Source organism: Palaemon carinicauda, chromosome 42, assembly GCF_036898095.1.
Source record: "Palaemon carinicauda isolate YSFRI2023 chromosome 42, ASM3689809v2, whole genome shotgun sequence".
NCBI classification, from domain to species: Eukaryota; Metazoa; Arthropoda; class Malacostraca; order Decapoda; family Palaemonidae; genus Palaemon; species Palaemon carinicauda.
In genome coordinates, this window is record NC_090766.1 from 28,379,094 (window position 1) to 28,386,593 (window position 7,500).

Consider the following 7,500-nt stretch of genomic DNA (forward strand, 5'->3'; position numbering starts at 1 on the left):
GTTGGTGGTAAGTTTTTTGTGCCAAAATCTAGCCTTGTGGACTTCCAGGAGGTGAATTCTCTTACCAGCCTCTGAGGGTTTGTATTTCCATATTTATTAACTTTCTGGGGCTTGTTTTTCTATTTATGTTTGTGCATTTTTTTATTCATTTATTATTTTATTTTAATAATCGGAATTTGGCTCGTCCTCAGCAATGAAAGGAGCTATCCTTTTCCACCAGGAATGCTCATATTTTGTGTCTGTTATTTCCTCACTCGTGGTTGCAAGTTCTGGGTAAATGTTTTTTAATCTTTCCCAGGGTTGTGTGATTCTTCTGTGGTATCTGACGTTTACGGGTACGAGATTGTATAGGATATAGACTGTTTTGTTGTTTTCATTAATATTATTATTATTACTACTATTGTTATGGTTTAGGCCATGTATGTTTCTTATGTTTCCATTTTGGAATTTTTGTAAGGTTTTTGTTTTTGATTGAGCCATTTTGCATGCTGGTCCTATTGGATATTCGAATAGCGGTCTTATTAGGTTTTGTAGAGGTTTATTTTTATATTTTTATTCAATGGTTTGATACGTTTTAAAGCTTCTTTTATGTGTTTGGCCCATTGGAGTTTTTGTTTGATATGGCAGCTTATGCCAGTTCGTTTGATAGAGAGACCAAGGATTTTAACTTCGCTGTTAAATGGAGTATATATGTTGTTGGTGCTGGTTTGTTTTTTGATACTATATGGAGTTGGAATTTTGGTTGTTTGTTTTTATTTATCACTTGTTTAATTAGGCATGTATTCTTTTGATCTTTCTTCCAGTTTCTATTTTCAAAAATCTTTTTGAATTTGTAGGATGTATTATTACTAGTATAACGCCATCTGCCTATGTATACTTTATGTCATATTCAGGGTTGGTTGGCATATCTGCTGTGTAGATCATAAAAAAGTGTTGGGGATAGTATGCCCCCTGTGTTACTCCACTTTTTTATATCCATTGTTTCTCCCAGTTTTTTTTATCTCTGCTACGTATTCTGACAACTCTGTATTTTACGTAATTTGAGAGGATTTGTTTTCAATATTATTGGTAGGTCCAATTGGAGTATGTTGTATTTGAGGACATCCTGCCATAGTTTATCAAATGCCTTCGAAATACCTCTGCAGATTATATTGTTTTGGCTTTTTTTTTTTTTTTTCTGGTTCATGGCTAATATTTCTTAGATATCCATGAGGGAAGTTTCAGTGGTTCTCCCTGTCCTGAAACCGTGTTGGTGTTTGTAGAATTTATTATTTTCTAGGAATATCCTTAGTCTTTTTATATGATTTTTTTTTTCAAACACATATCCCGTCACTTCCAGCAGAGCGATTGGCCTCCAGTTTACTCGCAGTTTTGGGTCTTTCCCTGGCATGGGGATTCCTTCTTTTTTTGGTTTTGGGTAAAATCCCATTGAGAGTGTTAAGTTCAATTAAATTGTTGGAGTCTTCTCCATGCCACCATTGGAAGTTTTGGCGGCATTAGCTTGTTTATACCGTTTTTACCTGGTGTTTTGTGTTTAAAAGTTTTCACTGCTTCCATTATCTCATATATTTTAATGTCTGCTATTAACTAGTTGTTCTCAGCTAGTATTTGTAGATCTGGATTTTGATAGGAGTTTATTCGTTCCCTATTTTCTTGTAGGAAGTTGAGGACTTCTGTTACTATATCTGTGTCCTTCTCTTTCGTCTCTTGCTCATTTTTTAATCCCTAGGGACCCGTTATTTATCCTTTACATCTATCTATTATATCTCATTCTCATTATATATCAAGCCCTTGTCCATTTCTTTTTGTAACATGTTAGATTATCCCCTAATTTAGTTTGCTGCCGTATCTATGTTGGTGTGCGTATTGCCAGGATATCCGAGACGCAGAGTATATGCAACTAACTTTATTTCTACAGACATTGAGATTTCTATACAACAGTTTCAGAGTAAGAAAGTCACAAAAGTTCAAACAGAAAAATGCAATATAAAAGGGCTCGAACTGTTACTATTGATAAAGAGATATAGAGGTGGTATATAATAAAAAGAAAGAAAGATACTGTATCAATGTACGAGTGTGAAGCATGAAGTAGGACACGATGAAGGTTAAAGTACTGAATTAAAAGCTCAAGTTAGAGACGACATGCGTCAATAAGCGCCGGAACAGATGGATATTTCAATACATATGCATGTTAACATGAATACCTGTTTTTACTACATGAGTGGTAATTTTTCAGGTGTGTTTAGAAATAATATTTTTGCCAAAACCAGTAACTTTCCTGTTCACATAGACGGGTTTATCACCATTTCCTGGAACCTCAATCGACAATTATACACACAACTGACCCTTTCACCTCCAATTCCTTAGTTACACACGATATATACCCGAACAAAGTGATTTATAAGACAGCAAACAAAGACAGATAAAAGTTGTAAATATTCCATGAAATTTCAGAATAGTATATCTGATATCAGACATGTTCAAAATATTCACATTAATAAAAATGTAAATATAAATATGGTGGTTTGTTGGTAACGTCCTTGTCTAGTAATCGCCAGACTGGGTTCGAGTCCTGCTCATACTTGTTAGTCCCTTTGGTACTGCAACGTCACCATCCTTGTCAGATAAGGATGTGGGGTGTAGGGGAGCCTATAGGTTTACCTGCTGAGTCAACAGCAGTCATTGCCTTGCTCTCCCTTGTCATAGCTATGGTGGAGAGGGGGCATGGGCGCTGATCATATGTATATGTGGTCAGTTTTTAGGGCATTGTCTTACTGCTAGGGTGATGAAACTATCCTATGCCTCTGCCATTCACTCATGGTCTTCAAACCTATAAACCCTTAAACTATTGAAACTAGTGAAGGTATAATTGTTAAGTAACTCATTAGAATAAAACAATGAAGAGCTGGAAGTAACTTGCTAGAAAAGGAATTATCAGTCAATATGTCTTTACATGAAACAAAAATTTACCAAGTACTTTATTCATCTCTCATATTCAGGTATATGTTGCTTATGATTATACTCCCAATCGTCTATAAAGATTGTTATAACGAAAAGTTTAAGGAGAGGAATCGATCGAATTGGACCTCAATGGCCATCTCAAAAACTGTGCTCATCAATATTTGCCTTACTTATTTACTCCATGAAATTAAACGACGTTAACTTATAACCTCATTATTTGAGAGTTGGCTTTCGTAGCGATTTGCATTCATAAACTAAAGCATTGGATTTGCTTGTTGAAATAATTTTTACTTGATGAATCATGAAGGTCGTTCGCAAAAATAGCTCTATTAATCAAACTTATGCTACACGTAGCAAGAAGCTACGAATAGACCTAATTTATTTCACTGATATGAATTAGAATTTTCTCTATACTTAAAGGAGCGTTCGTTTATGTGAATATATCAGGCATGATTTCTATCATTTTTATGATAATAAATATCTTGAATCCTTATAGAATTGGAAAAATATTATGATTGAAAATGAATATGTCCAGGGAAGGACACTGTTTGATGGGTCACCGTGACAATGAATAAACATCAGACAAAACATTAGAATACTCTCTCTCTCTCTCTCTCTCTCTCTCTCTCTCTCTCTCTCTCTCTCTCTCTCTCTCTCTCTCTGCCGTATAGTTTCTCTTTCTTCCGCAAAACTTTCGTAGCAAAGCATGTATTTCCAGGGAAACGAGTTTAAAGGTTTAAAGGCCGCTCATGAATGGTAGAGGCAAGGGACAGTGACATTGCCTTATTAAGCACGACAATGCCCTAGAGACTGACCATACATCATATGATGAGCGCCAAAGTTCCCTCCCTACCCAAGCTAGGACCAGGGAGGGCCCGGCAATGGCCGCTGGTGACTCAGCAGATAGACCTATAGGTTCCCCAAAACCTCCCAACCTTAGCTCACAAGGATGGTAAGGTTGCAGACACTAATAGCACTAACGAGACTGAGCAGGACTTGAAGCCCCGACTGGCTAACACCAAGTAGAGACTTTACCAATCAGGACTTAATGGACCTTTTATGACCTTGCTACTTATTGTTATAGTGAGAGAGAGAGAGAGAGAGAGAGAGAGAGAGAGAGAGAGAGGGGGGGGGGTTGGGGTTGGGCCTAGCGTGAGAAACTGAAAGAAAAAAACATTAGAGAGTATAGACATGACAAAATATGATTTAAAGCTTTAGAAATTCTGAGGACTGAAGGATTATACCATCAGGAGCTACTGTCTCATAGAACTTATCCAAAATTCTAGTTATCCTTTTTTATTGTACGAAATATGATTACACTAAGAAGGGGTATATTAGAAAAATATTTTCTAATCTTGTTGGTCTGTCTATTTTGAGAATATGTCCATTTTTTTTTATTATGACACATTTTGGATAATGTTCTTCATCTCATAAAATTGACCATAAACTTATCGAATTCCATATCCATGATCTAGATATTAATCTCGAAAAATTAATCTTAGAAATTTTCAACTTATATAGAAACAAAAATTACAAAAAAATTTAAGTTATAATCAAAATTCTTTCAAGCTTGAAAGTAAGAGAAAATATAGTAGAGTGTGAAAAATATATGCAAGAACCAATATCAAGGCAGAAATAATACGCAAATAAAAGTTTATTTTAGAAGCAAAGTTTGCTGTTTGAAATTGCTTAAAGTTTTTTTGTTTCTTTTTTACCAAACTTCCAGTAAAAAGTATTTATTTTTTCTACGCAAAGAACATTTGTCGAGAGATAAGGCTCTTTTATGAGCCTGTTACTTTTTATGTAGCGTGAAATTACTGCAAATGATACCATATACAATAAATAAATAAACAAAACTGAAGTAAACAAAAATTGTATTTAGGATAAATAAAGGAATTTCTGAAAAATATGTATTTTGAAGTTTTGTGATATCAAAAATAAATAAATTTTAGTTTAGATTTACTGTATTCCTTTAACAATGGAATACACTCAGTTGAGAGAGAGAGAGAGAGAGAGAGAGAGAGAGAGAGAGAGAGAGAGAGAGAGAGAGAGAGAGAGAGAGAGAGTAATATGGCTTTTATACGGTAACGTATTTAACAATGACGGAGAAAGTATCAATGCAATTATTATTTTGAGATAGATGAGTGAATTAATCGTTTATATTCTTAAAATTTAGGAAATTCTTTCATGCAATCAACTTCCCCCTATTGGAATTAAATGACAATTAGTACTGATTATTTTCTTTTGGTGCTAATTGGTATGTTCCCCATTTATTGAACTTGCACGATAATATCCCTAATATCCTGGGGGTACTAACCTTGCATATTTTGTTGGGTCCACGTTATTGACACATTCTATTTCCGACATGTTGTCTTTAGTTTATGTGTTGTAAGAATTGCTTCATTTATAGTCGTGCGCATATTGAAGCTTTTATCATTGTATCATTGTTGTCAAATTAATTTTTAAATAAGATGAAACATTTTTATCGAATTGGTGTATTGAGAGTCTTTTTTTAGAATTTCGGTGATCAATCTGCATTGAAGAACTGTTTTAATTCTTTATTTCTGCCCTTTTTCGAATATTGTATCCCTGATTGGTATTCAGCTGATGACTCCTATTTTAATTTGTTGGAAACTTTTGGGTCTATCAAATTTCTTATTCCTGAACTTGATATTAATCTCTGGCTTCGTTGTCATTTAGTGCATGTTGTGAAAGAGTTTTCTTTTTGTGTGACCATCTTTTTCGTTCAAATCTACCCAGAGTGTAGCATCCTGTACGTAGTATTAGTTATGCGATTAATTCTAACAGCCTTGCCTTCTCCATCATAATGCTGAACGCTACACAGCATTCCACAAGTTTTATTCCTCTGAATGTTTTTATGTTGATCAAGTTGATTTAATTCACTCTTCATTGTTTATATTTTGACGTTGTTACTGACCCTAGAATATTTTATATTTTTATTATTATTTTCAATATCTGGTTAATCATCTTTATTTCCTTCGTTCACTAAGCTATTTTTCCTGTTTGAGCCCTTAGGCTTGTACCATCGTAGATTTCCAACTAGGATTGAAGCTTAACTTGTAATATATATATATATATATATATATATATATATATATATATATATATATATATATATATATATATATATATATATATATATACATATATATATATATATATATATATATATATATATATATATATATATATATATATATATATATATATATATATATATATATATATATTGATAAGAAAATAATAAGTTGGAATAATTTGCGTGACAAAGAATATTTAGCTTTTATATTTTAATTGCATAAAATCCAATAATAGCATAAACTAAAATAAGTTTTTCTTAATTATTGCTAATTCCTGTTCGTTCATAGGCGATAAGGAAATCTCTAAACAAAATAATATTCATTGCAATCTCTTTTACCAACTGCAAAAAGAAAAAAAAAACGTCTGACAGTAATAGCATTTACAGAATTTTCATTTTATGCTACCAAGTACTTGCTCATCTTTTTTCTTTTTTAATCAAATACATGTCTTATACCCATTCAAAGGCTCGGATTTATACACGGACCATGCAAATGTGTTACCATCTCTCTCTCTCTCTCTCTCTCTCTCTCTCTCTCTCTCTCTCTCTCTCTCTCTCTCTCTCTCTCTCTCTCTTAATATACATATATTTCTCTATTTCATATCTGATTTTATTTTCTATATAGATTTTATGTCATATGGCTGGATGTTTGGGACGGGAAGACCCTTCAGTGCCACGATTCAAATAAAGAAAAACCTGGCATTCTTACCAAACTTGAAAGTTAAATGAGATTGGACAGCTAGATGGGGGAAAGCAATAGTAAACCGAGATAAATTAGTAGTTTATAGAATGAATGTATATACTGTATGCTCCATAGGAGGACTGCAGAGACTCTACAGTACATTAATGATTTAGGTGTACGCCCTGAGGAGGAGACTCACTGCATTATCCCTCATAGAACTATTCCGTGTTTGATTTTTTTTTTCTCACTGGCGGAATTCCTTTATGTATATCCAGGGGGATTTCAACAAAAGATAAGAGTAAATTCATCATATTCCATAAATTAAGTGACGATCTGCTTTCTCATTTTAGTTCATATGACTAAAAATTAGCTAAAAGCCAAAATGAACTGGAAAATATACTTTGAGTAATCTTTTCATAGGACTAAATAGTCAAATAAGTTTATGAAAACACTTCGACAAATAATCAATATGAAATTAAGTCTTATTCTGCAAATCCTTGTCCCCCCCCCCCCAAATAAATACAACCTACGTCCTTCCTCCACATCTCTGGTTTCTGCTAAAAATAGTAATTGTAATTATGCCAAGCTATGTGATTTTATCTTAATAAAAGATATACAGATGCTCTAAAGCAATGTATCTATATTATTATTATTATTATTATTATTATTATTATTATTATTATTATTATTATTATTATTACTATTTATATTATTATTATTATTATAATTATAATTTTTTTACTTGCTAGGCTAAAAC